At 47.5% G+C, this 9335-nt stretch overlaps 1 long non-coding RNA gene across 1 annotated transcript; it reads right to left on the reverse strand.

Moving 5' to 3' along the window:
- Window positions 1–1494: 1494 nt before the first annotated feature.
- Window positions 1495–4640, reverse strand: LOC147975091 (uncharacterized). Its single transcript, XR_015600509.1, has 3 exons — window positions 3664–4640; window positions 3351–3409; window positions 1495–1801 (listed from the first exon to the last, which is right to left on the reverse strand). It is a non-coding gene; the product is annotated as an uncharacterized LOC147975091 (long non-coding RNA).
- Window positions 4641–9335: the final 4695 nt, after the last annotated feature.

Genomic DNA, 9335 nt, shown 5'->3' on the forward strand with positions numbered 1-9335 from the left:
CCACAATCAAACTCATAACCTTGAACTTCCGAGGAACATCAAAAAGCTGTAGCAGGTTGATGGAGTGTCCTCTGATCATATTGTGATCTCCTGACTTGGGTAGCAATGTGTGCCTTAAGATCCAGTTGATGGTAGGCAGACCAGACAACAGGAAATGTACAGATCCAAGCTTGTGTGTCTCCAAAGCTTTATCTGGGATCTCTTTGTACATGTTTGCCATGGAGTTGTGGTCTTTCTTCTTCTTGGCATACACATCCAAGTCATCCTCATGTTCTTCTGGGGCATTGATTAGCTTGGCCCACTCTGCAACAGTGGATTGGTACCTGGTACCCTCAGACATCCATACTATCCTTCCATCTGGATAGAAGTGAGCAGTGGAGTAAAACTGCATGATCAGCTCATCATTCCATTTGGTGAGCTTCTATCCAACAAATTCATCTACTCCACATGCCTTGAAGCTGTCATATACTCCTGGGAAGTGATCTTCATTCTCCTTGATGTATTCCCAATCCACCCATTTCATATCACATACAATGGGCTTCTTGTCAAGCAAAATTGCCTCATAAAAGTCTTGTTGCTCTTTTGTGTGAAACCTGTAATCAATTGCAGACCTCCTCCTTACAGCATAGGGATTAGACTGTCTCCACAATCTCAGTCCTGAATCTTTTCTGATGTGCATGTCCTCAGCGACTGGATGAGCATCATTATGGTCAGGAATTTTGGGCTTCAACTTCCTCAAAACAAGTGAATCATCTTCCTCTTCTTCAGCTTCAGGCACTGGGGCCTTGTTATTTTTTGTTGCAGGAATACTTCTAGTATTTCTCTTGGGTGCAGAAGGCTTCTGAGCAGCAGCCTTGGGAGCAGATTTGAGCTTAGATGGAGTAGCCACTAATTTGATAGCATCTCCCACAAGCTTCTGAGCTTTGGGAGCTGGTGCAGCATCCTCTTCCTCTTCATCTTCTTCTGGATCTCTCATAATGGAGGATCTACCAAGCAGTCTGGCAGTGGTCTTCTTGACCCTTTCCTTCCTCTTCTTTCCTTCTCCAACAACCTCTTTAGTTGGCTTGGAGGTTTCAGCAGTTGAGGCTCTAACATTTAAGGTTGGCACCCTCTTGGCAGGGGCCTTCTCACTACACCACAACACTGATGTAAGGACAGAATAACTGCCGGGAGAAGGCTCTTTAGAGGACAGACAAACTGTCTGGACTTTGGTTCTCCCGGCAGATAGAACCACCACGAGAACGGCTGCCGGGGTGTATTTGCCGGCAGTTTGTGTTCGCTCGGCAGATTGTTCGGAGCACGTGAAACTGCAATTACCGGCAGTTAAGCCGCCTGTACAAGCATGTTCACCCGGCAGATATTATGCCAGCTTGTTGACTTCACTAGCAAAATGTTCTAGGCAAACCTATTATGTAATATCCATCCATATATATACGCACTCAGGACATAGCACACAATTTATACATGCACTTCAATCAAAGTAGCATATAGGCCTCATCGAAAACCTTAAACTTAACGACCATATATAAAGAGGTAGTACCACAAAAGGATTACATATATACGTTTGCCACACACCCAAAATAAAGTAGTGCCACTAGAGATGTACATATGTTTCTAGATGTGTGCCACACAACCTAAATAAGCTAATTCAACAACCACCAAAATGAGCAGAGCAAGTCTTTACGTTCAACAAACAAGACACATGTCATTATCACTCCACCAACTTAATTTTAGGTCTTCCAAATCTTCAGCAGCTTGAAGATCTTCCAAACCTTAGTGAACTTGTGCACCTTTGGGAAACCTGCAATAGATCAGAAGATGTTACATATAACAGTTGCAGTCATAACTTAAGGAAGATGTTACAACAATCGCATATAACAGCCGGATATATGTTCTAAAATATAGAGCAACCAGTAACATCTCTTGAGTAATCTCTTCTGTAGTAGAGAACATGTTCTGGACATCAAGATGTCCATTCTTTTATCATCTTAACAATAGCTAGTTTATCTTCTCATCAAAATGTAGCATGCAAAGTCTGTACAAATATTAACAGGAAGATGTTACAACAATCACATACAACAGTCGCATGCCCGACATACAACAGCCGCATATGTTCTGAAACATAGAGCAACTAGTAACATCTCTAGAGTAATCTCTACTTTAGTAGATAACATATCCTGGACATCAACATGTCCATTTTTATCATCTTGACAATGTGTTAGTCCAGTCTCTAGTGGGCCTTGATATTGATCCTGACCTTGGATATAAGCTGATTTATTTTGAGTTCCTATATGAAGTTGGCACAACATAATAGGATAATGAATCTGGAAATCTATAAATGACGATATCATTTTGTGGTTTTGCGTGGTATTTCCTTAGAGCAATGATGACAACTGTGCTTACAGACTTCCTGCATCCAGAACACGAAGTTGAACTACATTTCTCCTGTTGCGGAATCTGATGAAGGGGTGTATTGGGAGTACTGTGATTTTCACTGAAGCATTGCCTCTTATTGTAAAGATGACTCAATGTTGGTCCCATTGCACAAACAAGCCTTTTAATTTTTGCTCCCTCTTTGCAGGAGCTATTAAAGTTGAATTAGAATAAGAGGGGAACTAGCTGGACATATATTTCAGGATCTTTTAATGGGAGCTGTTTAGTTTCCTGGTTCCATGCTTTTGTTGGACAAGTTACAAATGAAGGTCCCCTAAAATGGTACTCGCTCCGTCCCAAAATAACTGTATCAACTTTGTAACTTTAGTGCAAAGTTGTACAAAAGTTATGAGACTTATTTTGGGACGGAGGGAGTATCTGAGTAGTGGACAAGCCCACAGATTTACAAATCCACTGAAACACTACGAACATTTGGTTCACTTTCCTACATCTTGCACAACAAGTTGAATTAGCCTAGAAAAATAAACCAAGGCTTTTGACAAACAAACAAACAAACAAACAAGCTAAAATACTTCATGTACATGAAAGAAAGAGGATCCAGTTATGAGAAATGAATCAAATGAAAGTTGTGAGCATGGAATCCAATGAAAATCATTTCTCTACATGGTAGAGTCTATCGTGTACATGAAAGAAAGATGATCCAATTAAAGTTTATATTTGTAACCATATTTATTCAACTGACCTCTCTCCAAATTGGCTGATGGACACAAAAGCACACTTCTAAAGAACTATAATGATCTGTTTGAATTACTAACTAATACTATATACTGGAATCAGGAGCTCAAGTTTCCTGGACACAAGTTAACCATGTAGCAACCAAATGAGCGAACCATTACTATCTGTCCTTGATAGTTCACACTAATGTAAATATTCAGCCAAGAAAACATGTATATTACCTCCTCAGCTTGCTTGTGGTCGCAACACATTGCCGCATTTGCCATTAACTCACTTCCAACTGCATACATAGAAGCAAGAGTTTTAAGCAATCAACCATGATAGTCATTGTGCATTTAATCATAGGACCTAAGCTTACATGCTTGTAAGGCCATGCAATACATCGCGTAACATACGAAAGAAAATTTACTTCTATTAATAGGGAAAAATCTAATACCATATATTACATTGAAAATGAACAAAGTAAGCTCGCGCAAGAAGCAGTTATGACTCATCATTTTGGTTCACTCCAGGGGGTGGTCATGGTGTACTCACATCAATATGAACGATGACCAAACTTCAAATCTACGACCAGACTGCAGTTGACACGACCATATATAATCTACTATGATGGTCACTATTGTTTCGGTAGATACTGATGATATAAGGGCGCTCCTTGGTCAGTGGGTTGTCTCCTGGTGTTGTTCCTTCACTAATACTGCAAGCTGCTTATTACATGTGAATCAGTATAAAGTACATAAAGACTCCCAACAGATGAATACAAGAAAAAATTGTAGCAAGATAAACTGCATCTGTATAAAGTACATAAAGGCTCCCAACAGATCAATACAAGCAAAAATTAGCAACAGAAACTTCCTGTGTTTGCTTCAAGAAGTCACAATCTAGTGAAGGCATAAACTGTGGAGAAGGTGCAGCTTGCCGGAGGAGCTCCTTGGGGCTCGGGTGAGCATGTGCGGAGGGCCATCTTGGGGGAGGAAGCTCGCGAGGAGGGTGGTAACTGAGGAACAACAGCGTATGGCGGAGGAGGAAGGTCGCCGGTGGATTGGCTCAGCGATGGGATGCTCCGTGTCAATTGGTGCTCGGTGGCGCCGGTCTGGAGTGGTTGGGGGCGACAGCGGCAGTTGTCTAGGTGGAGGAAGCGACAGTGGATGCTAGGGGCGGCAGAGGAGCTGCGATGGTGGGCGACGATGGCGTCAGTGGTCTGGGTGGAGGACACAACAGTGCATTGGTTGGGGCGGCGGACGGGCTGCGATGGTGGGGGGCCGACGGCGGCACTGGGGCCGGTTGGGGCGACGGAGGGGCTGCGGTCCTGGGGGAGTGGGGGTGACGGCGGAGGGATCAGACGGTTGGGGGCAACGGCGATCTGGTGTCGGGAACCGGTAGATTGGGTGATTTGGGGATGGCAATGGCGATGGCTAGAGGGCGGCCGCCGGCGGAAGGTCAGATTGTTGGGGGCGGCGGCACAATGGTGTAGGGCATGGGTGGATTGGGATTTGGGGGGCCAGCGATGTGGTCTGGTGTGGTGGGCCGGCGCTTCTAAGTTTGTTTTGGGCCAAATTCCTTGTCACGCTCGCGCATTTTTCCCTCGCTAGCGCGCGCTTAGGGCCGAAACTTTTCATTGTCGCGCCGAAGACGGTCCCTGGCAGAATATGGGCCGTTTTCTAGTTGTCCCGGCAGATAATGGGCCCTAGATTGTACCGGCAGTTAGTGTGCCATCGTTGCTTGAGTTGTCCCGGCAGTTTGCTTGCCCTAAGATGCTTGTATCGGCAGAAATTAATGTCCTGGCAGTTTATTTTCCCTTGGTCGGGTATTTCTCCTGGCAGTTAACTGCCCCCAATCAAGTGTTGTGGTGTAGTGTCTTGTGCAAGCCATACTTAGTTGTTGTAGCTGACCCATATTCTTTCTTCAGCACCTTCTTCTTGGAGCTGTCTTCCTCCTCAACAGCCACATAGTCCTCATCTTCATGTTCTGAGGTTTTCTTCTTCCTTGACCCGGTGGCTGCTTTCGGCAAGTTACTTGGTGTGCTCTTGTTGCCGTCATATTGGGGATATTACTACGGGAGGTAAACCGGCCTTATGTAGCCGGGTTGACTCTTTGAAGATTAGAAGCCCATGAAGATGCAAGAATGGTGGCGCTTTACGGAAGGCCCAAGGCTGAGAGGCGGGTTACAGCCTGTAAATGTAAACCGACCTAGTCATGTAACTTGTATTGTAAGGTAGGAAGAGTAGAGACCGAACCGGACACATTTATGATCCGGCTTCGGGACTCTGTAGCCCGGCGGGCGTCAACCTATGAATATAAAGGGACGACCCGGCCGCGGTTTAGGGACAGACAACAACTCGAGAGCCAGACAAAGCGGATTCGCTCCCTGGCCTTCGAAACCCTAGCAATACCAATCACAACTAGACGTAGGCTTTTACCTTCCTCGAAGGGGCCGAACTAGTATAAAACTCCCCGTGTCCCCTTGTCCAGTTTAACCCCTTTAAACTAACTCGTAGTGATGGCTCCACGACTAAGTCCCTTCACAAGGACATCTGCCGTGACAAACCCACGATAGTTGGCGCCCACCGTGAGGCTATCGCACGATGGTTTTGAGTTCTTGAAGGGCAGCTTCGATGGACTTAAGGGATACGTTGTGGGCCGGATGACGAAGAGTGGTCGCGGCAAGCTCTACATCGACAACGCAGGATTGGGTCTCGAGGCCGATTCAATCGAATACGGGTACCGGGTCCCTTTGGTGGGATTCACGTCTTCATCGGCAAGTTTGGCGAACCGGCCCCTGAGCCGGACATCTGCACCGACATCATCGAAACGGCTCGGCGTGCTAGTTCTTCGCCGGTTCAGCCCGTGGCAAGGCATGTGTTCGTGGGTGTCATCCATGGATCGAGGTACGAGGACGGGCCGGTGTCCGATGGAGAGACCGTGGTCTGTTCTGATGACGAGTCTTCTGGAGAGATCAAATCACTTTACCAGTTGCAGGACGGCTGGATTGATGGAGGATCCAAGGGTAACAGTATTCCGGATTCCCCTGATTTGCCAAACCGGGCCGCCATCTTCATGGCCGGCACACAATCAGCGCCTCATTCATCTACCGCCGCGGCAATGCTCTCCGGTTCAACAACGGCCACACCAACAGGGGCAGGAAGCTTAGCGACACCTCTAGCCCAAGTCATGTTTGATTTGTTCGACGCTTTGGCAACGTTGATGGCCGCAGAGGTGGATGCAGCAACCAGGGATCAGCACAATGCGGAGATTGCAAAGGTGAAAGATTAGATAGCCCAGGCTAAAGTGGACCTGGCGATAGAAAATGCTAGGATGGCTACAGAGCGGGCTGAATTGGAAGCACATGCCTACCGGATTAGGCTAGATCAGAATGCTTCAGAGGAAGTCATGAGAAGAAGGTACCGATTGCGTCTCCCGTCGGTTTATGAGCCGCAGAATCTCTTCAACACACCAGGAAGAGGAGCTGGTAACCAACCCATACTAAACCGGGCGGAGGCGCCGGGAATAGGGGCGCCGGTTCACCCGTGCCCGATGGACCCGCCTCGCCAGAACAACGTTGTGCCACGGTATGTACCAACACCTCCGGGGCATTATTCCAACCCGTTGGACAACATTGTGGCTGCCGCTTCACGCCTAGCGGCCCTCCCAACCGACGGCGAGTCACCAGTTGCGGTGGAAGCACGTCGGGCCAGGGATCTCCTTCAAACAGCACTAAATCAACAGCATGCGTATTCACACAGTCGTGAGAGGATTCATTCCACTCCCCGTCCAAGCCGGAGCTATAGCAGACACGTGGAGGACGAACCGGCCGTGTCTAGTAGTGCACGTCGCCGAAATTCACCACGAGGAAACAACCCAGCGGGGGGAGGTGCTAATGCGTAGGATGTTGTGGACCATCGCCGTGCATGTCAGGAGGCCGAGTTGATAGCTCGACACGGAACACGACCACATACTCCGGTTCACCCTACGGCCTCAGTGGAGCCAGGTGCGGTGTTCAGTTCCTTAGGGGTGCCATGTCTTACCCCCGCTTTGCGCAATGTGAGACTGCCCAAGGATTTCAAGGGACCTCGTAAGGTACCAAATTACACTGCCGATTTGCAACCAGAGGCATGGGTGGAGAGCTATGAGATGGCAATGGAGATGTTAGATGTGGATGAGGCAGTGTGTGCTAAATATTTCACCATGATGTTGGAAGGAACAGCTCGCACTTGGTTGAAAAGCTTACCAACCAATTCTGTCGGATCATGGGCTGAGTTAAAGCACCGGTTTATCCAGAACTTCAAAGATACTTGTAAGCAGCCGATGTCAATCGTGGATCTGGCCGCTTGTGTCCAAGAGGAAGGGGAGTCCACGACCCATTGGGTCAAACGGGTCTCAGCGATTTTGCATTCATCAGATCGTATCAATGCAGACACTGCAGTATTAACATTGGAGGGCAATTTCCGTTTCTTACCACTCAAACAGAAGTTGGGAAGACTCAAACGTCACTGCAATGATATGTCAACGCTCATGGCCGCTTTGGTTAAATATGCCGATCCAGATAATACCAAGGACCCGGACTCAGAGGAGGATAAACCGGGGAAAGGTAAGAAGAACGGCAATGCCAGGGGTCAGCAGCATAATCCGGCAGGCCATGGAAACGGCGGTAAGCGCAAGGCCGACATCAGCTTGGACTTTGTTGCTAACACCAATGCACAGGAGAATGGCCAGCGCCGTAAGGGCAAGCAGCCCCAGAGGGGCAGAGGTTCATGCCCCAATTTGGAGCGCCTGTTAAATCAGCCCTGTCCAAAGCATGGATCAAAGGAGAAGCCAGCATCTCATCTTTGGAAGGACTGTTATATCATGCGGGATTTCAAGAATTCCAATATGTTCCAGTATGATAACAACCCGCCCGGCGGTTCAGGAGGAGGTTTCCATGGGCCGGGCTACGGAGGTGGTGGTTCCGGTTTAGGATTTCAAGGCAACCAAACCGGACACATCAATCAAGGGCTCCAAAGTAACCAGGGAGGTTACAACCATCAGGGGAATCAGCAGCAGCAGCAACAGCAGTCGGATTATCAGAGCAATCCCAAGCAGCTAAATAGCGGGCAATATCATGTCTTCACTACTAGTTTGTGTAAGCATGATCAGAAGCTTCACAAAAGGGCAGTAAACTCTGTTGAACCGGTAGTACCTCAATATTTACGCTGGTCTGAGCAACCTATTCTGCGGAGTAGAGAGGATCACCCACCCCGGGTTGACAATACAGGTCACTTGGCCTTGGTAGTAGCCCTTCAAGTTGGGGGATACAAGTTTACCAAAGTACTCATGGATGGGGGAAGTAGGATCAACATTTTATATTATGATACATTCCGCCGTATGGGGTTGACAGATAAGAATCTTAAACCATCGAATACGGTCTTTCATGGTGTGGTGCCTGGTAAGTCTGCATATCCTGTTGGCAAGATAGCTTTGGAGGTAGCTTTTGGAGATGACTATGATTCAAGGTCAGAAACATTGACATTTGAGGTGGTAAAGATCAAAAGTCCACACCACGCCTTGTTTGGGCGGCCGGCCTATGCTAAATTCATGGCAAGGCCGTGCTATGTTTATCTACAACTTAAAATGCCAGGTCATAAGGGGACTATTACAGTACATGGAAGCAGAAAGGTTGCTTTGGAGTGTGAGGAAGGTGATGCGGCTTATGCTGAGTCGGTTTGTGCCACGGAGGAGTTGAAATTCTATAAGGAGCAAGTTGATCCGGCAGACATGACCTCTTTGAAAAAGCCGACTACGGAACATGATCCGGCGCTGAAGTTCAAGTCGGCTACAGACACTAAGATGGTTGACTTTGTTCCTGGCGATTCATCCAAACAGTTTAGCATCGGCGCTAACCTGGATCCCAAATAGGAAAGCGCGCTCATCGAGTTCATCCGTGAGAATTGGGACATCTTTGCATGGAAACCTTCTGACATGCCAGGTGTACCGAGGGAACTCGCTGAGCACACACTCAACATTGATCCTAAGTTTAAACCGGTCCAGCAGTTCCTCCGCCGCTTCAATGAAGAAAGACATAAGGCTATCGGTGAAGAGGTAGCCCGTCTGTTGGCCGCAGGGTTTATTGTCGAGGTTTTTCATCCAGAGTGGTTAGCTAATCCGGTGCTGGTTCTTAAGAAAAATGGCACTTGGCGCATGTGTGTGGACTACACAGATTTAAACAAGGC

Source organism: Triticum urartu, chromosome 4A (genome assembly GCF_056163025.1).
Source record: "Triticum urartu cultivar PI428250 chromosome 4A, HENAU_Tu73, whole genome shotgun sequence".
Taxonomy (NCBI): domain Eukaryota; kingdom Viridiplantae; phylum Streptophyta; class Magnoliopsida; order Poales; family Poaceae; genus Triticum; species Triticum urartu.